At 51.2% G+C, this 26,383-nt stretch overlaps 1 protein-coding gene across 6 annotated transcripts in view; it reads left to right on the plus strand.

Moving 5' to 3' along the window:
* The window catches only part of SGMS1 (sphingomyelin synthase 1), a 262,858-nt gene that overhangs the window by 26,031 nt on the left and 210,444 nt on the right, over positions 1-26,383 (plus strand). For all 6 annotated transcript variants that reach the window (XM_044239513.1, XM_044239503.1, XM_044239509.1 and 3 more), the window contains exon 2: positions 1,711-1,801. The gene's annotated coding sequence lies outside the window, so the exon portion shown is untranslated. The remainder of the gene's footprint in view (positions 1-1,710; positions 1,802-26,383) is intronic.

Below are 26,383 nucleotides of genomic sequence, written 5' to 3' on the forward strand. Positions count from 1 at the left end.
CTAGGTTGGGCAAAAATCTGGGCCCTGTGATTTTGAGAATTCTCTGGACTATTGGCTATCTGCAGCATCCTGGCTCCCCGTGATATTGAAGTCTCTGCCAGCTTCCCCCGATCTCCCGAGAACCCCCCCCCATGGGAAAGGAGAGCTCACCCCTCACTCCCTTCCCCTCCAAGTGAGGGTGTAGCTGGAAATGAGTGGACAAGTAAGGATGGGAGTTGGAGCTTAAAAATTCATGCAGTGATGACATTCTGCTCACAATACATGTTTGTTTTAATATTAACAAGGTTTCCGTTGCTGATTCGTTTACTCATCCTCCCCTAATCTTGGAGTAAAATTGGTGTTTCCAAAGGAGTGTCATGTGTCTTCCCTTGGTTTTGGGTAGCTTTTGCTATAACTTCCTGGTGAGTGCTCCTGGGGTCCACGTGCTTCGGCGTGTGAGGCATTGAGACCTGTCCTGTCTCCGTGTGGGTTGCAGCACCCTTGGGAACGGGTGCTTCCCAGTCCCCAGGGGAGGAAGCAGCCTGAAGCAGTTCTCTCGATTTTTCATCAAGCTGGCGAGTGTAGGAGATGGGACTGAAAACCAGGCACAGGGATCCTGACTCACTTTTGTTAGGCTTTCGTATGCAGTGTGTTCGCACATTGGACGCCGATCCCCACAAACCTCTGCGAGCAGGACTGTGGTGACCAGTGCACAAAGGCCCCTTTTAGGTCATCTTGGGGGAAACTACATGCTCCTCGGTGATTCTGACCCTGGGATCGTGATCAGAGCTGAAGGCAGATGCTTCACCCACTGAGTCATCCAGGCACCCCAGGAGTGGTTATTCCTCAGGGAGCAAACTGCAGTGCACCCCTTCCCCCCCAGATGGCATGCGACTGTGTTTGGCCTCTTGGCCTTGAGGTTTGGTTACTTTTCAGGAGAGCATCTTGTGGGGTTGCGGGGCCACAGGTATGGTGAGACACGCCTTCAGCTTGGAGTTGGAAGATCTAAGTAGAGGCTTCAACCCTGCTGTTTTCTGGTTGAATGTTCTTGTCGTGCTGTCGTTGGGCACCTGGCGGGTCTGCCTGCAAATCCAGGAGGCCCAGAGGTCTGGCGTGGCTCCGAGGGTGCGTGGGGGCCTCTCGTGGGGTCTCAGAAATCCACAGTCACTCCGCCCTGGAAGCTCCCCTTCCCTTCTAAGTGGAGGTTTGGGTGATCTCATGTGTCACTGCCTTGAAATTGATGAGAGTTAAGAAAAACTTTATAAGGAATTTCTTTGTTCTAGAACTCCCTAGTGGGTGAGGCTAATGGTTGTTCCCCACATTTGGGATGTGAGGGATCAATTTTTTCTCTTTTCACGTTTCTCCTTGCTTAAACGCAACTAGTTTGAGCACCGTTTTTTTTTTTTTTTTTTTTTGTTTAAAGATGATTTATTTATTTACTTGACAGAGAGAGAGACAGAGATCACAAGTAGGCAGAGAGGCAGGCGGAGAGAGAGGCAGGGAAGCAGGCTCCCTGCTGAGCAAGGAGCCCGATGTGGGGCTCGATCCCAGGATCCTGAGATCATGACCTGAGCCAAAGGCAGAGGCTTAACCACTGAGCCACCCAGGCACCCCTTGAGCGCCGTTTTAATCTAGAGGCTTGTCATCGCTGAAGAACATTGTCTCAACTGAAATAGCTTGAATCTTATAAAGCTCCTTGCTGGTAACACGTTGTTTCACTTATGTTTGCAGGGTGAGGGAGCATGACCAGCCCCGAATGGGACCCTGGGCATTAGCCATTCGCTTTTCTTTAGGAGAAAGAAGACTGCCGTCCGCTTGAGAGGTGAGTCAAGATTTCTGTGCAGCTTTTTATCCTACGAATTTCAGACACATGGAAGAGTTAGAAGAATGTGTGGTGAGTTCCTGTGTATCCCCTGCCTACATTTAACACTCGTTAGCATTTTGCCACATTGTGTGTGTGTGTTTGTGTGTGTGTGTACATATGTGTGTTTGAGGGCTTGTACATTTTTCTGCTGAAGTGTGTAAAGGAAAAGTAAGTTGCAGGCATCAGGACGTTTTATCCTAAATTCTTTGGGATGTAGCTCCTAAAAATAAGGATGTCTTCCCTGAGAGGCATCTCAAAACTATGAGATGTAGAATCATTGAATTAAACACATTGAATTAAATTATTTAATTAAATTGTTAAATTATAAAAACATATTGAATTAAAATCATTGAATTAAACTATGATTTCCTATTAAAAGGTGTAATTTTGGATTTATGATCCCTTCATAGCTGATAAAAACGTTTAAGCAGTGATTTATTTAATGGACAGATAGGCAGTGTGAGCATGTTTGAAAGAGGTCTGTCTGTCCATAAAGGACTGATTGGGTTTCGCACTTGCCTGTGGGTCCCGCGTAAGAGGGCGGCCGTGTTTTCCTTGTTCGGCATGCTCTGTCCGTTTGTGCCCTGTGGGCTTCACAAGTAGACCAGTCTCTGCTTGAACAGGGTTGAAGGTCTTCACTGAGTTTTTAACCCGAACTCCCAGGAGAATGTGCCAGGGAGATGCGGTCCTGTGAAGCTGAGGTTTTACCGTATTAAAACCAGCGTTCAGGACATTGACAGTGACTCCCACCGCCATCGCCGTGATTTGACTACCGAACTGACACTTCCCTTCAAACCCTGCAGGTGTGTTGAGCTGTGATTAGTTGTAGATGGAGACACATCAGGACCAGTCCCACGTGATCACTGGTAGCCCTTGGTGGCTCTGCATGGTTGCTCTGCTGTCCCATGGGTGGCTGTCCTCCACACAGTGCTGGGCTCTCCCTCGGTGGGCCCTGGGAATCCAGGCATTTCTTCGTGGAGAGGTTAACGAGCTATAGCTGCCTGTTTTGAGCCTTACTTTAGAAGAAGTCTTTATGTCTTCTTAGATTCTTGGCAGTCTTCTTAGATTCTCGTGTCTTATTTAGACCACAGAGTTCGTGACGGCAGTGAGGTTTCTTGCTGTGGACTTGAGCGCATAGATTCAGAGGCTTGTGTGGGGCAGGCCTGTACCAGGACAGGAACTGGGGTTTGCTCTGTAAGGGGCGATGAGCACCGTAGGGTACAAATCCATATGCATTGCCCAGTTTCTGACCCAATAAAATGTGTCTGGCTGAAGTGGCCGAGCTTTCTGAATCCAGACCTTTAGGGACTACGATGTTCATTGGAAGGAAGTGGTTCCTGTGGGACTTGGATGTGTTTATGGCTAAATTTGGCTTTTATAAATAAAGTTTTATTCAGACATGATCATGTTCATTTGTTTATGGTTCATCGGTGACGGCTTTTGTGCTGCAACAGCAGAATCACACGGTTGAGAGACCAGGGTTGGTGGCTCCAGCAGTGACCGTAGGGCCCACAAGACAGACTTAATACGTGTCCCCCTGGCACTTTACAAAATGTTTGCCAACTCCTGCTTTACTTCATAAAGGCAAGGGCGCAGTGGTGATAACCGCTGCATCTTGAAATAGCCTCAGCCCATTAATTTTAATGTGAATGCCTTTATTTATTCATTTATTTATCCCACAGATATTTACCGAGAAGCTACTATGTGTCAGGGATAATAAGATGGTGATAGTCGCGTAGGCTCTCACCCGTGTGGAACTTCCCAGGGGCTCCTGTGAACTTGAAGCTCCACTCCAAGATTGTGCTTTGTACGTGTCAGAACAAAAGCATGAAATGGGAATGGAATGGAATGACCACATTCTCCGTTTTGAATGAGTATATTGGTTCTATTTCTTAATTTTATAAATTTGATAAGCACTTTCCGTAACGTAATGATCTACATTGATGTGGCCGTGTGTCTAGTGTGTCTGAAGGTCCTGCTTGTTTCCATGGGGTGACAGCCGACTGTCTAAGGCAGCGTGTCTGCATCGGGCCACGAGCTTGGACATGCTCATCCCGGCAAGCCAGGCAGACCTCCCATCTCAGACTACATGAATAATAAATAATAAAACTCAACAGAAAGAAAAGCATGCAGGGTAGTAAAGTTTGGAATGTGGTATAGCAGATTCATCTCTCACTGTTGGCATGCTTCTCTGTTTGCTTACGTGAGGTTGTAAAAGTTTGTTCTCTTGATAGGAGGTCATAGAGGGCATTGCCGTGAACAGAGACAGGTGAAGCGGTTAACACTGCTTTAACCCTGGTAGTGTTTTCATGTATGTGCCTAGATGCTTTATGGGCATGAGTCACTGCTCTGTCGTCACCCCAGACTGTGCTCCGACAGACAGAAAGGAAATGCCATTGACTCATCCCTGCAAACCCTCATAGGGCCGTCACGGCTGCCTTGGCTCGTTCCAGCCCGAGACATCCTTTAGGAAAGTGAAGTGAGGTCGAACATTTATTTGGATATTGGAGGTACAGTTGGTTAGCTGTGTGGAATGAGGTAAAGATGGCAAAAGGCATGACGTCCCGACAGTGTTCACTCCTTGCCTTAAGAACTGTCTGCCACCGGGCAGGATGCTCCTTGTCACCCTCTGGGGCAGTGATCTATCTGGGTGACCGTGCTTTGCCCTGAAATCAGAGCCTCTTGGGAGGGGCTGTGCGTGGGGGTCAAACTCTGTACTGGTTGGTTTTGTTGCCATGATTGTAATAAAATTAAGGTGTAGGTCCTCTTTCTGAGGGAGAGATGGTACGTATGCATTCACACGTTCTGCTTCTGTGTTTAAAATGTTTTTACAGCTTCCGTCCTGCCCTTCATTTCAGTAGTTTTTTTCAGTGGTGCAGAATTAGGGATAAATGAAAAATGAGAATGGAGAAGACTGATGACAGTTGTTTTCCTCACGAAACTGGAAACCGTCGGCTTAACTGCTTTGGCTAAAAAGAAGGGTTTCGGAAGCAAAATGAGGAGAGGCAGAATCACCTGATCTGTGGTGCTAGAGAAGCTGTGTCTTCTGTCCTCAGGACAGGGAGCTCTTCTGCCCAGAGCTCCAGCCTCGGGGGCGTCTCATTTGTCAAGGACAGCTCCTTAAGACTGACTTCCTCAGCTCCGGTTTGGCCTCTGGAGAGGGGTCGTACCGACATGCACACGAGCATCTCATGGCAGAGTGAGTGGGGGTCTGGGAAGCACATGAGGATGATTCTCTTGGCCAGGAAGGTGGGATAAAGAGGTTGTTAAGAACTTGGATGCTGAGGCCAGGTTCCATGGGTGCCGTTATTAGCCACAGACGATTTTGACCCGTTACTTAACCTCTTGTGTGCCCTGGTCTGCTCACCGGTGCCATGGGGATGAAGGTGTCCACTGCGGGGCTCTGGGAAGGGCTGAATTAATGGATGTGTGTCGGGCACTTAGGACAGTGCCTGATACCTGCTAGTCTGTCCCTTGTGAATTTTTAAAACAGCCCTGCCAGCGAAGTGTCCTCCTCATGTGACAGGTGACGGCGCCGAAGTCCAGAGTCAAGTGACCTGTAAGAGTGACACCTGCGGCCGGGAGGTCTCCTGACTTCTTGTGGCTACGTTGGTCATTGCGAGGATTATGGGGGCGTTTGGAGTGATAATAAGTCCAGGGAGCAGAGAGGGAAACTCTCCTTGGTTCTGGAACAGTAGCCTGCTGTTTGGACGTACCCCACTGTTTGGACGTACCTAAATGAGATGCAGGAAGCATTGCTTGTAGGTTCACTTGCACCGTGGTCTCCAGCTTCCCTCCATCGGGTGGCCCCGGGCGTGTTTTGGAAGCATCACACCGAGGAAATCCATGCCCACAGTGTCCCACGGTGGCGGCCACATGCTTGGGAGAGTCAGCTGTGTCCGGGGTTGGCACTCACCCCGGGAATGTTGGCTAATTGATTAATCAGATACAGCATTAGGACCTCAGAGGAAGCTAAGATTTGTGTGGCCCAGAGGTGATTTGACCCCGAAATGTGGGGTGAGGACATGGGTCCTGTCAGAGCGGGGCTCGGGCTACCCGAGTGCTGCCTCACCAGTTTCTTCATGAAGAATATCATCCCACAGCGTTGAGAATGTCTTACGGAGAAATTATTCATATGGACTCCTGAAGGAGACTTGCCTCCGGGGGCTTAGACCTTGGTGTGACCCAGACGTCTGACGGGGGTCATGCTGCTTTCTGAGGACAAAGACAATGATTTCTTTGTATTTACTGTGGACTCAAGACACTGGAAACTTAGTATCACTGTGGGTAATCTGTTACATACCCTGAATATGCAGCTGTCCACGCAAGGAAAAATGTGGCGGGGGCCCACAGTTTGGGGGGCTCCTTCCCTGCAGGGGCCTTTGGAGAAACACGGCGATGCTCAAAACTTCCAAAGCTGGCTTCTCGGCAAGACCCACGCACTTGGCCCCGCAGCGGCCTTGGCCCATGTTCCCCCCGCTGCTCGCCGCCTGGCGTGTGGGAGGTGCTCAGATATTTCTTGAATGAACAGATCTGTCTGAACTGTGCCTTTGTCTTCAGTTTGCGTTTCTCTTAACAAGAAGTTGTTTACCATGTGCATGTCTTCGGGAATTAAAGCTCCGAGCCCTCTGTTACCTCTTGCGTCTGAACACACGGCTTTCCGCTGTCTCTTCAGAGGAAGGCAGTGCTGTTTTGAGCATTGATTCCAACACTTGGTTTTACAATGACATTGATATTCCAGAGAACAGCCCTTTGCAGAGAATAGAGGGATTAGCTACGAATTCTGGAGAAACGACCCTCGGTTTGCCAGGTGCTTGTGGGAAGCGTAATAGGTTCTGAGATTTAATCCTCCTTGCTTTGTTCTCAGTTCCTTGGGAACGTTTTGCTGTGCTAAGTAGTCTGGGATTAAATATTAGTAGTTTTGTCACTGTCTTAACTTGACCCCTTTTTGTGGGTGGGAAATCCCAGTCAGCCCTGTTTGCTGAATGTCAGATGATTATCTCCTTAGTATTCTCAGCCACACCATGACCATATCCTGTCAACGACCACACCGTCACTGAGCTCGCTTGTGGCCGAAGGGCCACAGGCTCGCTTGTACCCCTCATACGCACTCTGTCGCCGGTGAGGGGTGGTGCGGGCCATCCGGGGCGCTGCAGCTGCCTGGGGGTTGGAGTCCCCCTCAGGACTTCCAGAGTGTGCCATGTTGGGGTCCATAGCCGTCCCACCCTCCTCCCCATACTCCTGTTTTCTTTGTCTAGGGTCTCAGAACCTCAGAAGCAGAACAGTGATTCTTAAAATTGGTTCCCGGAACAGTGGCATCGGTGTGGCCTGGTTGAATGTTGGAGGAGGCAGTCTTGGGTCTGCAGCGGCCCTGTTGGATCAGGGTCCTGTGGGTGAGGTCTAGTGAGCTGTGTTTTAAAGAACCTTTCAGGTGATGCTGCTTCTGTTTCAGTTGAAAAAACATGTAACATGAAAGTTACTGTCATGACCACTTTAAAAAAAAATTTTTTTTTTAAAGATTTTATTTATGTATTTGACAGAGAGAGATCACAAGCAGGCAGAGAGGCAGACAGAGAGAGAGGAGGAAGCAGGCTCGCTGCTGAGCAGAGAGCCTGACGCAGGGCTCGGTCCTGGGATCATGACCTGAGCAGAAGGCAGTGGCTTTAACCCACTGAGCCCCCCAGGCGCCCCTGTCATGACCACTTCTGAGCATACAGTTCAGTCATGTTGATTCGCTCCTTCGTGAAACAGCGCTTCATGTCCCCTTTCTGCTGATGGTCTCCCCAGCCCCTCTCTTGTTGGGCGTTTATTTACCTTCTCTCCTGGGAGCAGGAGTCACAGATGCGCTCATGGTAGTCCCTTGTCCCCGCCATCGGCCGTGGTCCAGAAGCAGGGGATCCTCCTCGGAGCGGTCAGGAGGTCAGTGGTCACTTACACGCCAGGCCACAGCCTGTGGGTCATCCCCTCATTCTGTCTCTTCCCACGGGCTTTTTATCATCTGGCACTATCACCAGAAGTCTGGGGGTAGCACAGCTAGGTATTTTGAGAGAGAGAGAGAGAGAGAGAGATACCACGCTCCTGTAACTTTCGTTACAGTCTGTTGTCGTAGTTGTTCCGTTTTCGTCGGAGTTCCTGTTGTTAACCTCTCACTGCCTGATTTAGAAATTACTCCTTACTCTAGGTGTGCATGTGTGGGAGAACATGCGGGGTGGTGAGTTCGGCACTGTCTTGAGCTTTCAGGCACCTGCTGAGGTCTTTGAATGCATCCCCCTCAGGTGAGGGGAAACTACTGTGTTGTATACATGGATTACTTGAACTTTCCTGCACCTAGGTTTTGTTTTTCTGGGATTTAATCATTGTTTTGTGTTAATTTTAGACAGGGAGAGCGAGTGAGAGCGTGCAGGGGGAGGGGCAGAGGGAGAGAATCTCAAGCAGACTCCCCACTGAGGTGGAACCTAGTGTGGGGTTTGATCTCACAACCCTGAGATCATGACCTGAGCTGAAACCAAGAGTTGGTTGAAACCAACCAATGGAGCCACCCATGCGCCCCAGTAATTGTCTTGTTTTAAAAAATGTGTGTACTAATTGCTAATAAAGGTTAACTTCCTTTTGAGTCTGCTCTCAATAACTTAAGACATGAGGTATTTGGTCAGTTTTATCTTGTGGACAAGGTCTCTGCCTGAGGCTTGTGCCCGATGCGGTCCAGACAGCTGCCCCTTCAGCCCTGCTGGGCATCTCAGTTTGGCCTGGGCTCTCCCTTCAATACCGCCCTGGGGCTTCTCTGATTTTCTGGACCCGCTTCTCTGTTTGCCTCACTTCATGTTCTCCCCTTTCTCCGTTTCCTCCCTTGTAGTGGACCACATCTTCTGGAACTTTCCTAACAAATTATACAGCAGGGAAGACTTCGGAGTCATTTTGTATCTGAGTAATGGCACGTTCGTATTTAGTTGACAGTCTGGCTGGGTGTGGAATTCCTGCTTGGACATCTGTGAACCTCAGAGGAGGAAGGCTTGTGCCTTGTCCTCGGGCTGCTGGTGAGATGGGGAGAAGCCCCAGGCTTTCTGATGCCTGACCCCTTGTCAGGCTGACTTTTCTTTTTCTCTCGGACTCTTAGTTCTTCTCCTTATCTTCAGTGTTCTGAAATTTCGTGAGACTGTTCCTTGCTGGGGAGGGTCTCTTTTCATTTACTGCGCTGAGATCCACGTGGGCACCTTCAGGCTTGAAAATCTTGTCATTTTTAGAAATTCTCTCGAAGTCAGTATTGATCTGCCTCCATCTTCGTTCATTCCTTCCCTCTGACATTCCCATCGGTGTGGACTCACTGGTCCTATGGCTGCCTTGGCTTTGCTCCCATTATTTTCGCGGAGTATTTTCTCAACTTCGCTTTCTCATCTTCTCTTAACGTTTTCCCTTTATTTTCTGACCACTCTGTTTCTCCTGCTGGTTGTTCTCTGGATGCTTCTGTTTTGCTGAAACTTGTGATTTCAGTACAGAGTATTTTCTCATTGTTCTCCGAGGGGGTTGAACCTATGATTTTTCCTTCATTTTGAAGCTCCCCTCATAATTTAACTTCTGTTACGTTGCCTTCTTTCCCTTTCTGCTTCTGGCTTTCATGTTAGATACTGCTGTGTATGCCTGGTGATCCTTGACTGTTTGTGCTTGAGAACAAGGCTTCACAAATGGAAAGACTGGGTTCTCACATCTGCCGAGTCTATTGGCAGCATCCATTTGCTTTCCAGCTCTAATCTTTTTTTTTTTTTTTTAAGGTTTTATTTATTTATTTGACAGACAGAGATCACCAGTAGGCAGAGAGGCAGGCAGAGAGTGAGGAAGGGAAGCAGGCTCCCTGCTGAGCAGAGAGCCCGATGCGGGGCTCGATCCCCAGACCCTGGGATCATGACCAGCGGAAGGCAGAGGCTTTAACCCACTGAGCCCCCCAGGCGCCCCCCAGCTCTAATCTTTTAACCTCTCCTCTTGTCCCTGTCCCTGTGGCTTTATGCTTTAAAAGCATTAATTCTTGTTTGGGGGTTTTAGGAGGCAGACGACTAGCTCTACATGTTCATTTCACCGGCTTTAATAGGAAGTCAGTGTACAAGTCTTCCCAAACTCTAGGCGGGCCTGGTAGCCTTGGTGTTTCCCACCAGCCCGCGGGGGTGAGCCTTCCTGGGTGTCCTCTTATGTTTACGGTGTGATGTATATTTGGATGGTCTCAGCAGTGACCCTGGCTTTCCTGGTAATTCTGCTGTAGCTATCTGCTCTCCTCAGCGAAAGGCTTTCATCTTGGATATAAAGTACCAATACATTTATAAATAAATAGGCTTTGAGACAAAAAATAAGAATCCTTAAAAAAGTTGTATTGATGTTTCTAAAAGGAATTTTCCGAGCGTAAGCGCATAATCCTCAGATTAAAGTGCGGCTGACACATTAAGCCTTCTCCCATGGAAAGCGGAATAATAGGGCTTTAATGCCGGTTGTCCTTGACCACCCACGAAGGGCGTGCCCGTGCGCTGGACAGGCTGGACAGTGAGGTGGCGTTGGTGATTACGATCCCTGGTGACTGCTTCAATGAAGCCCTCAACGCTTGGGTTGCCAGAGGGGCAATCAGAAACTCTGGGAAAGAAGGAATATGCATTCTGAGAGCAGGTCTCTGACGAAATTAAGCAGTTTTTAGGAGGGCAGTGTGGTTCTTCTAGGAGAGGCCGATGACCTTGGATTATTTCATGATGTGGCCCTTGTGGTGACACGTGTGGCTGCTTTGGTTCCTCCCTGCGTGTTGGATGTGTCTTCTGTGGATCCCTCCTCCCCCCACCAAGTGGTGAATACCACTGCCTCATAACCTAACAGTCCCTTCTGGCCCTGGTGGTGACGAGATAAGGGCATCAGGGGACCTGAGGCTCTGGGCGGTGACAGCCCTTCAGTACCCGCTGATTTCATCCATCCCCAGGAGATGGATGGAAGGCCTCTCGGCCTCCCTGCTGACCGCCATGGAAGCTTGCCCAGGACACTCTTCTCTCTCCAGGAAGGCCTGCATGGAAAACCCAGACGCTGCTTTCTCCTTAAAAGCATAAGAGACCTTTAGTCTCAGGAAACAAACTGAGGGTTCCTGGAGGGGCGGGGGTGAGAGGGATAGGGTGGCTGGGGATGGACACTGGGGAGGGCATGTGCTGTGGTGAGCGCAGTGAACTGTGTAAGACTGATGATTCACAGACCTGTACCCCTGAAACAGATAATACATATATGTTAGTTAAAAAATATTCAAACAAATTAAATAAAAAGAAAAGCATTGACTTTCGATTACTCTGTAAACCTTGGAGAAAGTCAGATTCATGGATTTCTGAAGCTTCAAGAGTCTCTTACTTGCTTTTGTTATTAAAGCCACTGCCCGTCTCTGCATCCTTTTCATTTGTCTTGAGGCGGAGCTGAAACGAACAGGGAGCCGGGTCCTGCAGAGACGCCTGCGTGTTGACTGAGTTTTTAAAAACAGTAGCTCTGACCGCATTGTGGACTCTTGCATGTTCGGTAGGGACCCTTTCTGGGAAACCGGCGACCCCTCTCCTCCTCCATGTTTTTGTGTCTCTCCCTTGTGCCTTCCCAGGCCAGCTCCTTGTCTCTCCATGTGTCTGGGAGCGAGAGATTCTGGGAGCCGTGGTGGTGACTTGGGCTGGGACCAGAGCTTGTGGGGCCAAGGGCACCCTGCATGCAGTGACGGGTGAGCTGACCCACATGCGGGTGAGGTTTCCCAAGTTCTGTCATCCTTGTCCACGATCAGAGCTGGTGCCTCTGGCACTCGGCCACTTCCGAGGCCCTGGCCCGAGTACAAGCAGAACGTTTCCTTAGTTACCCTCAACTTCACGGAAGCACCCTAAGTGTTCCGAAAGACTTTTTTTTTTTTTAAATTCTGAGGGTCAGCAAAGGAAAATAAACTTTTCTAAAAAATTAAGTTAAATGTTTTAAAATTAAAAGCAGAACTACCGTTCTTTACAGAAAACACAGTTTCAGGGCTCGGCCAGAGCTCGCTTGCTCCCAGGGCATGAGGCCCTAGCTCCGCGTGGTGTTCGGAGATTGCTGGAAGAGAGTGTGGGAGGAGTCAGACATCGACAGTTTCCAAGTGCTTTAAATTCTGTGGCCATGTAAAATGCGGCTGTGTGGCCAAGGTGTTGTTGCACTTGGTGTGTGTCTCGGTTACAATTTGTATCCCACAGATGAGGAAGGGGAGAAGTGTATCACATGCGGGGGAGGCCAGGGAACCGTGTGATGTCGGGAAAGGAAGAGTTACATTTCTGAGCTCGGTGATTTTGTGACTCAGAACCTGTAGGAGACAGACCACAGCTTTGTGGTTTGGATTTCAGATTGTCAATAGGCCCCCTCATCGGGTTGAGAATTTTAACCACTTTGTTTCTTCCCTGTGGAACACATTGCTCTTCAGACAGAGTGTGAATGAAATATTCTGTCTGTCCTGGGACACCCCCTCCTCTTGCAGGGGGAGGAGAAGAAAGGGTGGCATTTATGGAATTTGGCGATTCTGCTCAAAGGCGTGTGTTCCTCCAGCTGCGGCTGTGGTGGCCGCTGGAGAGGGGACGGGGAGGCCGAGCGGCTCTGAGATCAGCATCCTCGGTGAGGGCTGTCCTCTGACAGTGGGCTTCTCACGCAGGAGCCCGGTTTCTGGTGCCTTTCATGGAGGCCGTGGTTTTAACATTGATGGATTCACTGTGGAGTCCATCACGGGAGTGAACTGGCCATGTTTCTGTTCAGAGAGGGGGGCTCTCCCTGCGGATGAGGTGTGCTTGCATGTCTGTCCCCCAGCTTCTCATGGGGCGCCCCATGGATCAGAAGCTGGGGCCCAGTGACAGTGGTGGCTGGTTGGTGGGGGTCCCCCAGTCTCTACCATGGGAAGCATGATGCCCCTGAGATGGTTTACTCTACTGGGGGGTGGTGTTCAGTGGGAGGCATGATGGGGCTGGCGCATGGGAGCTGAATGGCCCTGGGGAGATCAGAAGCATGTGTTTTTTTAGATGAACGGTTATACTCCTTGGCTTTATTTTTGTTTTGGTTTCCTGTAGAACTTAGGAAAGCCCTTCAGAAGGTGCTGGAGATGTTTTTGTCCATGCTTGGGCCATCGCTCTCGGGGTTGAGTGTAGGTCCTGGACCCTGACTGTGGTGCTGCCTGCAGTGGTGCTCACGGGGGGGTGGCTCTCAGGAAAGCTTTCTGGAAGGTTCTGTGTTTTAGTGTTCCAAGCTCTGGTAGTGTTTTGCTTTAATGATGGAGGCTGGTCCTGTGGTTTGTTCCCTTAACATGCACACTGAAAAGGAGAATGAGGAGGGATAGGACAAGAGCTTGTACAGAAAGGGCAGAAGAGCAGAACAAAAACAATCTCTTGCCACTGGCGGACATCTACAACTTGTTTATATTTTCTTTAAAAAATTAACATACAAGTGGGCATTCTCTGCAATACTGTGTTTTCTGCTAATTCTGGCAAGGTCACAGTCTTGGTTTTAGTAATGGAACCTCCTCTTTACGTGTGTGTGTGTGTGTGTGTGTGTGTGTGCGTGTGTGTATTTTCTTTCCAAAAACCCAGTATGCAGAGCAGATGACTGTGATGCTGTCTGTGATGCTGACTGTGAGGGTCCCCTGTGTCACCTGTCTCCATTATCCCCCGTTTAGACCTTCAGCCTACTGTTCAGAATGCTTGAATCCGGTGAATTCTGTCATTTTATGGGCAGGGAGCTGTGCATTTTGACCTTTTTGTTCCAACAGGTGAGAATGTTGGGGGTAGAAGCAGTGGAAGGGTCCCGCTGATGGAGGCTGGCCAGACTTTGATTCCTCTGTTATTCGGGATACCCTGCGTGGTGCAGTATCCTAGCTCCCTGGCCTGTGAGTCTAATCCCACGGTCGTGGTTTCAGGAGTTGCTTTGTTTTGACTAGAAGGAGGGATGTGAGCTTGGACAAGGTAGTCCATGCCCGTGATCCTGGATTCCCTAGTACAAAATGGTCAGCTGGCTGGTGGATACCTAGCGTACTTATATTTCTGGTTAAAGAGATGACCCCGTGGTCAGAATGTCTCCAGAATGCCCGGCAGTGGCAGTTCCTCTCTGATTTCCCTGTGTAGCTGTTGAGTTGTTGTTGGAGTTTCCCTTGGTAGCAAGTGTCCTATATGGATCTGGGCATAAATTCCAGCTTTTTGCCTGTGACCGTGGGGAAGTTACTTCACCGTGCAAACCCTGGTTTTCTCTTCTGTAAACTGGGGACGTTGTTTGCTTCTGGGTTATTGTTGGGATTAAATGGGATTTCATATATGTATATATATATATAACGTGTGTGTATATGAGTCTTATGTCCGTGTTAACAGGTAGATTTTTGTATCTCTGCTCTCTCTGCTCGTGTGCTCAGTACGGCACCTGGCACGTGGTAGGAGCTGGATGCGCAGCGGATGTTACTGTACTGTTATATACTGTTTGTTGTAGTTAACACCCCAGCACTGAGAGGGGCTGGGCTTGTTCAGTGCCCTCCATGTACAACCCTCCCAGACACAACATCACTTGCTGTAGACAAATGCAGACAGAATTGCATTTGAATTGCATCTAGGTTCCGTTTACTTCTTTTAGTTCTTTTTCTTTTTCTTTTTTTTTTTTTTTCTGACTCTTAAGGCTTTGTCTTCTCATGTTCAGTGCATTCTCTTAAAGTCTCGACTGTTGAAATGGACATGACATTCCTCTGGGGCAGGACATGTGGGCTGCCTGGGCTCTGGCAAAACAGCCTCATCAACAGGTCTTTATCTTTTTATGTTTTGGGCTTTACTGTTCTCTCCATGGACACTGAGGCTCCGGAGAGGATTGTCATGAAACAAACTGCATTTATGGGGCAGCCATTCATTTTTCTACTTTTTGTAGTAATTTGATCAAAGCCTGGGTCAGCAAGAGAGGACTGAAGTGTGCAGTTGGGCTTGATGAATTCCGAGGTGAAGACTGTTTTGGCAGTTAGCTTGTCCAGAAGGATCGTGGGCAGAAGAAGTTTCTTTTAGCACTTTCAGAAGTGGCAGAGACTGGAAGGGCCCCCATTACGCTTTCCTTAGGACCCTGCCTGGGAAAGTGGGGCATAGGACAGAAGCACACTCACTGCATCTTTACCTTCACTTGTTTTCAAAAGATTAGTCTATTTATTTTAGAGAGAGAGAGAATAACAGAGAGCATGAGCAGGGGGAGCAGCAAGCAGAGGGTGAGGGAGAAGCAGACTCTGTGCTGAGCATGGAGCCCGAGATCACAGCCTGAGCCAGATTCAGAAGTTGGGTGCTCAACCCACGGAGCCACGCAGGTGCCCCTGTTTTCACATTTAAAAACAAAATCTTGTGTAATGCAGTGGCATTAGCTATACCTATAAGCGTCCAGATTATGCTGAGTTTTTTCCAGCTTACTAAAATAGTAAGTTCAGGACAGCTGCAGTCCAAAGGGATGCCCATTTCCTTCGCATCATTAACACTGTAAGGATTTATCTGAGGCTCGATGACAAGACTGACTTGATTTCCTGTGAGCGATGCCAGCTCTTAACCTGCTGTGTTGTTGAGGGACCGAGACCCCGAGAAGCTTCTTGGGGGACTGTTTGTGCAGGTGAGGAAGGCTGGTTGAACTAGGAAAGACTGAAGACAGCACCTTCCATTACCTGAGCTTCCTTCTGTGAAGCAGAGGCCAGGGAGTCTCGAGGAGTTTCCCACAGTTTTCCTGGAGGCTCACGGTCTGCAGGCCTTTGCCAGTGTAAAACTGTTTTAAGAAGTGGAGCCCTGCATTCCTAGGTCAGCAGAACACCCCAAGAGAGCCACAGAGAAGGTCGCCACCATTATTGCTGTGTGGTGCCCTGGGTCTGGGGCGCCATCTTGGGGCCTTCTCCCAGGCCGGGCCACCAGGCTGCTCTGTTGGGCATCCGCCCGTGGCCTCCGAGGGGACGGGAGACTCCGGGAGGGCCAGGCTGTGTCACAATGGCTGAGTCAGCCCTGACCCCGGACCCACTCGACTCCAGAGGCCACGTCGTTACCACCACCTTTTGTGGCCTCCCAGCTAGAAAAGAGCCTGCTTTTCACTCCGAAATCTCTGCCCTCTCTGCTGCCCTCTCCCCCCATTTCCTGGCATCCTGTGGGTCACCTCTCCCCTAAACTTCCAGATTTTCTATTCACATCACTGCCAGGTCTGCAGGGGGCCCAGGCAGCCCTTGCTCACCCCGGACAGAGAGACGTTACCCACGCAGGGGAGGGGACCATGGGGCGCAGACACGATCGGGAGTCGGTGTGCTCTCAGTCCGGGTGAGGAGGCAGGAGTGGGGCGCTGTGAGTGACGTGGACGTGGTGGCAGGGGTGTGTGTGCGCGTCCTGGTGTCTGTGGACGGAGGGGGCAGCGGCCCGGGGCCCTGGGTGTCGCCGGCGAGACGTCCCCCCAGACGCCGGTATTCTGTCCCTCAGTGTGTCTGCTCCTTCGCTCATTCCGTCTTCACGCGAGCGCTCACCGAGAGGGACCGAGCTGCAGCATTTTCAGGGTCTTTGTGGGGCCACATAGGAACAAAAAGCATGAGGAATTTTATCTGCTTCCTTTTAATAGGAGAAAAAGGACATTTGGAGAAAAGGGCGATACATATATATCGCTGTGTAAAAATATTGCTCTTACAGTACCAGATGCTTTTTGCTCATGAAATGACGATGATGTTTGCTCTGTTCTAGGAACGTGATGGTCCAGGCAAAAGCGTTTGAACGATCTTGCCTGCTCGTTCCCGAGTGAACGAGACTCACGTCCCCGGCCCCCTCCCCATGCCTGACAGGTGGCAGCGTGAAGAGGCTGGGGAGACGTAACACTGTTTCATGATTTCCCGAAGCCAGGCATTTAAATACACAATGTAACGATGAACTAAGAGATACCGTAGTTTAGAAATTGAATATTTCTGGAAAGTCTAAGATGCAGGGAATGTTTGACTGAAGTGGGAAAGGATGTCTTCCCCCGTTTCCTCCCTGTGGAAAAAGGAAACTTGGGAGCATTTGAGATAAGTGTGTGTGTCTGTTTTTTAAAGCCTGCTCTGTGATGCGTCTGAAGCAGGAATCCCGAAGTCACATGCCTCTGGGGGCCAGACAGGTGACAAACCGGCAATGTGGGTTGGATAGTAAATAATCGCAGAGCCTGGGTCCTGTGACCCACTGGAAAGGCACGTGTCCCTTACCCAGGAGCGGATGCTGCTGGGATCTGCCCTGTGTCACCATATGGTGGCCCACGTGGGGCAGGGAGCTTCCCATCTTAATAGAAATCCAGACTTCTATGGACCTGACGGAAAGCCGGAACGCCAGGGCCCTGTGGGCCAAAGAGAACCCATGTGTGGTTGCTTCTGGCTTGTAAGCTGTCTCACTGAGCCCTTCAGTTTTGTGCCACTGGAGTATATTGTATAGAACCCAGAACACTCACAAAATAATCGCCTGGGTGTTTTACATTGAGAAATAAAATTCTCAAGCCTGAGTTACAGAAGGGTCAGTTGGGTTTGAATTGTCCTCTCTCTGCTTCTCATGACTTCAAGCTACAATCGCAGAGCAGAGTGCCTCGCACACAGTGGACCTTGAACAGAGGTTTGGCTAAACTGCGGTGATGCTAAAAAGCGTCATAATCCGCAGTTTTCTGGTTTCCGAGAATCAGAGAGAAATTCGAGAACAGAAGAAGCTGTGGACAGAAGAGCACAAAGAAACTCGGTCTGTTTTCTGGTTGTAGTGCCCTCCCCTGGGTTGGGCACACAGAGGAAGCATGTGTTTGCAGAAACGAGCGTGCTAGCGTAAAGGTCAGGGTGAGAGAAGGAAGACGAGGCGGACGTGTGGAATACCACTTTGCAGTGTGAGTCTTTGCTAAGTCTCATTTTCTGAGCCATCGCTTCTCTGGTTTAGCTGCTTTTGATGTTTTATTTTTGTCCTCCTCTTACACTTCCGAAAGCCAGAGGTTGTCAGAATTTTCCGGCGTCGGTCCATGTGGTCTTGGTTGCAAATAAGAGCTTGAGCAGAAAAAGCATTTGTTGGAAGAATATGGGGCAGTTCCCAAAGGATCCTGGGTGGTGGGAGCCCGAGCCAGGACTGTACCATGGGGGAGGGGCCACCATGGTGCCGTGGGCACCCCAGTGAGGATGCACTTGCTGGCGCCAGCCAGGCAGGCTGGACAGGCCTGTGTCACTTGGCAGCTGCCTTGCCCCGGGTGGGAGCATCTGACGGTGCCAGCCTCGGGGACATGTGCACATGCTGGGTGCCCGCGGGGGGTGGTGCAGGGGGACATTCTGGCTTCCTCTCAGCGTCTGTGACTGGTGGGCTCCCATCCCACCGGTGCTCCCCCATGGATGTGGAGATGAGGCGCTGGACGCCGTGGCAGGTTAAGTTCCCCTGTCCCTCCCTGAGGAAGACGCAGAAGCCAGCTTGAGGCTCCAGAGTTGGAGGCCGCGCTGCTCCCAGCCCGTGGCTCCTGGTGGCAGAATGAGGTGTCCACGGCGGAATGAGGAGGCCGACGGTCAAGCAGAGGTGGTGATCCGCTTAGGCCTGACTCCCAGGTGCACACCCTGAGCTGCGTCTTATCCAGGTGTGTCTCTGATGTCATGCGCCTGACTGCGTTGAGGACGCCTCCCCTCGACCTCCAGCCGGATACCCGCGGTGTTGATCACCAGCAGCTTTGGCAGGAGATCGTGCTGCCTGCACAGAGGACTCGGCGTCGGCTTTGCTGCCGTGGGACTGCCGTGTGTCCGCGTGGATGGTGCGTGTCTTCTTCCGGCTCAGTGTTTAGAGAATGGTTTTTGTGTTTTGTGTGTCCTGCAGATGCCTCCTGCGTGTCTGCTGGGTGCCAGGCCCTGTGCTAAGCCCAGGGATACTGAGTGGGACCACTGCTGCCCATCAGTGCTCGTGTCGGCGAGAAGAGAAGGGTAGGGCGGCAGTATATAAGCACCGAGCTTATTTACTGGAAAGCTGGCAGTAGAGGAACGGGAAGGAAACTGTAAAGGGTAAGCACTGTTGAGAGTCCGTCGAGGGAAAGAAGGTGGCTGTGCCTTTGAGTGAGGGGCCTGGGGACGGGCAGGCCCCAGGAGTACCAGCAGAGCACCAGGCTTGCTGGAAAGCCCCATTCAGCGTTTAGAAAAATGGTTCCATTAAAGTATGTAGAATGGAAACTCACCATCACCAGGTTGATGCAGGTTTCCACCTCCAGGTTAAGAAGCAGACCCTTCCCAGCCCTCTAGAGGTGCCGTGCCCTTCCCAGCCTGCCGCTCTCCCTCCCCGCAGGAGTGAGCACAGCCCAGACTCAGTGCTGCTCTCTTCCTGGTGGTGTGTTTTCTGTTTCACACCGTGCCAGAGCCGCTGTCCCCGTGTGGGTCTATCACTGCACGCTGTTCCCCGGGCTCAGGAGAGCCGGCGTCCTGACTTCCTGTCTAGCCTGTTGTCAGAGCTTGAGCGCGTGCGCAGTTGACAAGAGCAGGACCGTGTGTGGGTGCCGGGGTCTTGTGTTGTGTGTTTGCATGTCTGCTTGGACCACAGGTTCTTGCGTTTGGCCTGAGGCCTGGAGTCTCCCAGAGCCCTGGATGGAGCCTGCATGTCCTGTGGGCCGGCCCCTTGTCCTCCTGTGGCCCTCCGGGTGGCAGGTCCCGTGTCGGGGCCGGCGTGAGAGCCCCGGGAGCTGTCACTGGTGTGGCCGGTGGCACGTGAGGCCAGCTGTCAAGCGCCTTCGATGAGGCCAGCTGTCAGCGCCTTCGATCCGAACACATGTGGGTCTGGTCAGAACTTCTGAGCCTGCGCATCCCGGGTTCCGAGACCCCCGCCGCTGTGGGACAGAATGCATAGGAGAGCCACTCCATAAATAGAGCCTCTTACACAGGACGACTCACGTTGGTTTTCAGTGTCTCAGTGTTCTGTACCAGTCCGTGTCGTAGTACCTTGCTCTCGCTGAATGAGCAGTCACTGCGGTGGCCCCAGGCTGCCTGGCCTGTGGATGGAAGGTCTTCCTGCAGGCGGGGTGGGGGTGTGGCCGGAGAATGATGGAGAATGAGGGTTTAGATGCAGCAATGGCCAGGGGCCTCCACCTGCCCCGGGGGCTTGTCGCCTGCATGCCGGGAGAGGGCACGTAGCTGCAGAGGCTTCCTGGGGACGGGGAGAGCCGGAGCTCCACCATGCAGCAGGGAGGCTGGCTTCGAGTGTGGGGCGCTGGGAGTCATGGGCAGATGCACAAGGAAGGCGGCAGAGAGGATGCCCCCATTCCTTGGCAGGATGGAGATATCCTCTAGGCTGTGATTTTGCTCTTCCAGCCTCTGTGTGGTGACAGGCACGATCGGCTGCCTGTGTAAACGGCAGGGTGAGGGGTGTGTGCGCCTGCTGGTGTGTGTGTCAGAAATGGAGCTTCCTGAGTCTCCCACCGGACCCACTGAACCGTAACCCATGGGTGTCGAGGCCAGGAATCTGCATTTTAATGAGACAGTTCAACTTTGTGCACAGCCGAGTCCTAGAATCCCTGATCTCCAAAGCGGTCATTTCATTCATGCATGTGGGTGGGGGTTGAGTTGGATCAGGGGGTGACTTCCAAGAAGGGACGGGCCTCCAGTGTGATCCGTAAGACTGAGATGCATGTGAACTAGGGTGAGTTCTCCCCTCTCTGTGCGACAGTCTCAGATTTTAAACTCGTCCTTTCTGTGAAATGCTGAAGCCAGATGAAGACAGACTCTCTCCAGTGGTGCACTCTCTCCTTCCCTGCTTTGTCTGGGAGTGGAGTGGAGGGTAAACTCGCCGGGGTCAGTGGGGAGAGGTCCACCAGCTCTGTTCCATCAGCCAAACCTTTCTCTGTCTTGTGTCCACCCACCTCTCAATTTAGCTAATAGCTTAGTTCTTCCTACATCAATCGAGAGTGGAATGGTCAAGGAGCCTTTGAAACACTGAGTGTATTTTTAGCTCGCATCAGGGTGACCTTTTATTAAAGTCAGTGTTTTTGGTGCTTTAAATCTTTCAGTGTTCGAAGATTAAGGCTTTGTTATTTGTGAAGGGTATTGAGCGGCTGCAAAAAGCTGGCATGAACGTGATCCGCTGAGCACAGCTCATTCTGAGATCCAGGAATCGTGGAGGGTGAAGCTGGAAGGAATCCTGAAGCCCTGTCTCCCGCGGCATGTACTGGACCCACACGGCCTGCGCTGTCTCCTCGCTTTGCTGTCTGAGGCCACACCTGTGACCTGGTGCCTTGTGTTTTCTCGGCTGTGAGAGGAGGGCGGTGATTGCTGTGGGATGGCCCTGGGCTGGCATGTGTGGACTGCTGGACAGGTGCCCAGGCCCGGGAGGCACTCATGGGGGAACACAGACCTGGGGAGATTCTGATTTGCCTGAGGTCATTTGGTGTTATCCCTGCCAACTGTCCCGTTAACTGATTCTTAGACTGGAGTTGAATCTTTACATCCACTCAGCGTAAGCACTGCAGTTAGGAACTTCGGCTTGGCCTCGGTGTGAGAGACTCTTCTTGAGTCGTGAGACGTGTGGAGTGGAAGGACGTGCACGGGACGGATCCCATGGTGCTGGGGGCTGGGACTCCTCTGTGAAAGGGAAGGACGCTCTTTGGGTCACTGCTGTCGGCTCTCTGGACGGAAGGGCCGGGCTGCCAGGGGCATGGGTTGGGGGCTTCTCTCTGCTGATCGGACTGGCTCGGTGTCTGTAACCTTCCCCCCTTGCTTTCTTCAGAGCCTGGCATGAGGACCGGTCCGTTGTGTTGCCAGAGTCCGAAAAGATAGAAAACAACAGACATACACTCGTCCCTGCCTTGGTCTGAATCTGGGCTCACGTCACAGCTTGGAGGAAGGGCCGAACGTCCCACTAGGAAGCCATGTTCCTGCTTGGGCTCTTCTCCCCGTTTTCCTTCCTTTCTGCCGCTTCAATAACTTGCCTTCTTTTAAGAGGTTTGAGGAACAGAAGCTTCTCCCTGTTGACAGAGTTGACTTGACATTTCTTGTAGTTTTGGCATCACAGAGCCTTGGTTTGATTGTAGGTACTTGTAAGTGATGGGATCAGCCCCTGAGTGCCCAGTAAGCACTGCTTGGGGCTGTGCCGTCTGCCCAGAGCTCACTATGTGAGGAGCCTGATTCTTTCCTCTTTCCTGTGCTCTTGGGCAGGCTCAGCCTGGGGAGAAGACCCGTGAGACCGGATGATCAGAGGCCGTGAGTGCAGGACAGCAGCTCACGCTCAGACAGTCCTGTAGGACCTTGGACAGGTTACAGACCTTTGGGTTTGGTATCCTTACCAGTGAAGTGGGGTCATTTCCAGTACCGGCCTCCCGGAGCTGCGTGCTCAGGGCTAGGCTGGGAGGCTGTCTGTCCCCCGTCCCGAAGGAAGCAGGCTTGGCGGGGGGTTTGCAGATGCGGCCGCGCACAGAGCACGGTGACTGCGTGGGAGTGGAGAGGGCTGCTGGGGGTGGCCCTGACAGCGGGCTGGGCCGCATGGGGGTATGGTTGTGGTTTGGATACCAGTGTTGCTTCAAGAAGCAGGGGCAGGTTGAAGAGAAAGACCACATATGGGGAGGAAAACAGGATTTAGGTCTTTCTTGTCCAACCCTAGAGTTTCAGTAACGGGTCTGGGATGTGTGCTGTTTGCCCTGTGGTGTGTTCACCACGTCCTGTCAGCATTGTGGTCTCCTTCAAGTCAGAATTCCCGGTTCTGGGTGTCGTCCAAATGGATTGGTGGGGGACACGGGGGATGGGGTGCAGGGACAAGTCCTTGACGGTTTTCATACCCATATGTACTTACACTGACGTGGGGAATATTCCTGGGTCCAAAGCCTTACCATTTCAGGTCCTTGAGCACCTACAGAGTCCGGTTCTCCGGGTAACCGGGAGAGCATGCCAGCTGCTGTTTTCCCTCCTGGTGTTTGAATCATTCCGCGTTGCTCATCTGGGATAGTTGAGGTGTGAGGTGTTAGCAGCCTGCAGTTATGTGGTTATTTCTTGTGGAGTCGATGGGGAAGGCTCCAGCCTGGGAAGCAGATTGAGCGTGTGGGGGAAAGCTTACGTGGGCCTTTTCCTACAGCGTTCTTCATATAAGCAGATAAATGGTCATAACGACGATGACGTTGTTGGGAGTTCGCTGAGCCGTCAGCACGTAGAAACTGCCTGTTGTGCTCTGAAGTCATCAGGTCCCAGTGAAGAAGCAGAGGTGGGAAAGTCGGTGTCCGTGGTCGGCTCTGGCCCTACCACTTAGTAGCCGTGTGACCAGTGGTGTGATTTCTCTGTGCCTCCGTTTCCTCGTTTGTGGGGTGGGAGGAGGTGAGGGTACCTGTGTCTGTATGACCGTGAGGATTGCGTAAGGAAGGATACTCGGATTGGCTTATTAAGGTTGCACTGATGACTTCTGTAACCTCCAAGCCCCCAAAGCCCACACACCTCCCTCCCTCTGCTGGCGTCAGTCTGTGTGCCTGTGTCCGGCTGTCATGACTGATTTTTCTCGGGATACTGAAGATACGGAAATCTCCCAAGACATTCTGGCAAGGAGTTGGTGCGCACACATGGCGTCCCCACATCGCTCCCGATGAGGCCCTGGGTATCTGCCCTCTCTGGTCACACCACGGAGAGCGCCCCTCTGCTCACTGTGCGGGGCTGCGGTGGTCCCCCACGGTACAGGGAGCATCTGTTGTCCTCCCCACCTGGGATACTCTGCCCCTGCTGCATGTGTCCCCTCCCCTCCCTGAGAACATGCTCACCTGTCCCCTCGGGAATGAGACCTTGGCTGACCACGTAAGTAGAACAGCTAAGCCCCAGCACTCCCTGTTGCCTGCCTGCTTCCTTCTCCCCGTGGCATGGACCATTCCTCCCACAGCACTCTGGGGTGGTCCTGAGGGCAGGGACTCGGTGGTGCACCCTGCCTGGTCCTCAGGGTTGAGCAGTGCCTGTTGCTTCCCTAGCAAGGGCTCTGCTCGTGTTTGTCAGATGAGTAACTGAGATCACTTGGGCAGTTTTGTGGGGAACAGGTGGGCGAGGGGACTGTTGGTGACTGAGAATGAGTCAGAGGTGATCGACAGAGAGATTTTCTGGGAACCTGAGATAGGGCAGTCAGGGTGGACAGACTCCTGATGGGTCTTCTTCACGAATGGGAGGGAGGGAAAAGGCAAGCAATCTGGAATATTCTGGTTCTGACTTGGCAAGCGGTAGATGGTGTCTTCCCATTTAGAAAACAACAACACCTAGACATTCTTTTATAAAGGAATTGTATTTATAGGGTAAAAGAATAATTTACCTCTGTAATTTGTGTTTATCTGAAATATAGTTTCTCCAAGCCTCCAAGTAACCCTCACTGAAATGCCATTTTTAGTTTGAGGTCAAGTTTCCTAAAATGTTTCAAAAGTTAGTGGTAGGGAGGGTTTGACCTCCAGGGAGCTTATATCTTTAGCTGGAGAGCTCTTTCTAGATCTGGGAGCTAAACTGGAGTTTCTGAAGGTCTGAGTACTTAATTAGCTTCTCAGTACCTTGACTTTCTAACAGAATTAGTATTTTAAATATGAAGTTTGCACTTCTTCCTTTTAATAAATGTGTCCTTTCCTGGAGGGAGGCTCTGGCCATGTCCCTTACCCCACTGGACGGGGCCTTGGCCTTGCCGGTGGGGCCTGACGGCTGGCGTCGTCTAGCCGGGTGGCCCTGTTTCTTTCAGGCCTGGAATCAGGACGAGGGTGAACTTCATGAAAATCTGAGTTAACTCCACTTCAGATATGTTTTGGAAATACATAGAATATGACTGCTAATGAAGTCTGATTTAGTAACCTGCATGGATTTAGAGTGATTCGAGATATTATTTGCTAATTAAAAAACCAACCAACCAACTGAAGTTGCAGGATGTGAGATTCTAGATTGATTATAGTTCATTACTTTTCTCTAAGCTAATTAGATCTCCCTTCTCACTGGCCATGTGGGAAGCTCGGCCTTTTGGCTTGGCTCCTCTGGAAAGCAAAGTCGATGGCGGGATGCTGGTGACACCTGCTGGCGTAGCCCCAGAGGGTGGGGGTGAGGTGGGGGGGCTGGGTTCGTCCCTGTGTGGCTAGCGGTGTCCAGGACCTCTGGGGACCCCATCTGGTGAGTGAAAGGGATTGACTGAGAGGCTCTCCCATCATCCCCCAGCACTGAAATTTTGTATTCTGACTGTGTATTTGGCAAAAAACAAAAAACCACACAAAAAACACAACCAAACCAGAAACCAAAACAAGACAAAAAAACAACCACCAAAAAACCAAAACAGCAGTCGGTCTGGATGCACTCAGGTGGAAGGACGTCTGCGACTTATTGTTGGGTGAGGAAAGCGACTCCTACAACATTTTGTGCACCTAGAAGAAGGATACATAGTGATCTAATCTGGTAACAGGAGTGGAAGGGAAGGGAAGGACGGCACTCCTTCATTTATATTCCTTGGAACTACGTTTTATGCAGTTATATGACTTTTTTTAGCCCTAAAAGAAAAGCAGCCAGGCTCCGTGGTTTTGTGGTTCTCTAGCTGGGCTGTGCTGGGGGTGGCCCTGGCATCAGCTCGGGGTCCTCCAGGGGCTGTGGCAGCCAGCTCCCCGGGGCGGCCGCTGGCTGGGGCTGAGAAGGGGCTGCCTTCCCGGGTGAGGCGTGCACCTGTTGGGTTTGCAGACCCACTGGCTGTAACCACTTCCTGTCTGTGTCCGGCCTCACGGGTGTTTGGGTTTACCACCTCTATTTTGAAATTTAGAAATAAAGAACCTGCTTCTTAAAAATCCCTAACATTCAAAGTTTTGCTAGTTTAAGCCTGCTTTTCTGAATTTGCAATCTTTCCTGAGGTTTTGTTGTGTCCCAAGATGGTCCTTCCCTGACTAACAGAACAGCGTGGTCTTGTGTGTTTATTAACACGTATGCGTGTGATTGTGTATCTGTCAGTGTCCGGTGAGTGGTGTTCTCTCCTGAATGTGGCCAGAAGTGTGACTTATTTTCCTTTTTTTCCTGCAGTCCCATAGATGGTGTAGTTTCTACCATAACTGGTTACCGTGAGCCCTGCTTCCACGGCGCCTCACTTGCCTGGGTCGGACGGCTGGGGCTGTAGTCCTGGCGTTGATTCTGAACTCTCACCAGCTGGGCTCCGAGACCCCTACTCTCTGTGCTTCTTGCTAGGTCCCTGCCTTTCTCTCTGACTCCAGGGGTGACTTGGGACCTTTCAGGTCGTGTGGGCATATCTGCTGGCTGCCTCCTGGCGTTTGCTGTAGCTTCATGGCTGCTGCTTGCAGGGCAGAGGGACAGGGGCCGGCAATAGGCCTGGGCTGTGTGGGAAATTTGTCGGTTGTGTTGAGGTCACTCTTTTTTCATCCATGCCTTATGTGACCTGGTAACTTTTGTGATTCTTTTTTTCTTTATTTTTTTTTAAAGATTTTATTTATTTATTTGACAGACACAGATCACAAGCAGGCAGAGAGGCAGGCACAGAGAGAGGGGGAGGCAGGCTCCCTGCCGAGCAGAGAGTCTGATGCGGGCCTCGATCCCAGGACCTGAGCCAAAGGCAGAGGCTTAACCCACTGAGCCACCCAGGTGCCCCAACTCTTGTG

Source organism: Neovison vison, chromosome 2, assembly GCF_020171115.1.
Source record: "Neovison vison isolate M4711 chromosome 2, ASM_NN_V1, whole genome shotgun sequence".
In the NCBI taxonomy this organism is placed as follows: domain Eukaryota; kingdom Metazoa; phylum Chordata; class Mammalia; order Carnivora; family Mustelidae; genus Neogale; species Neogale vison.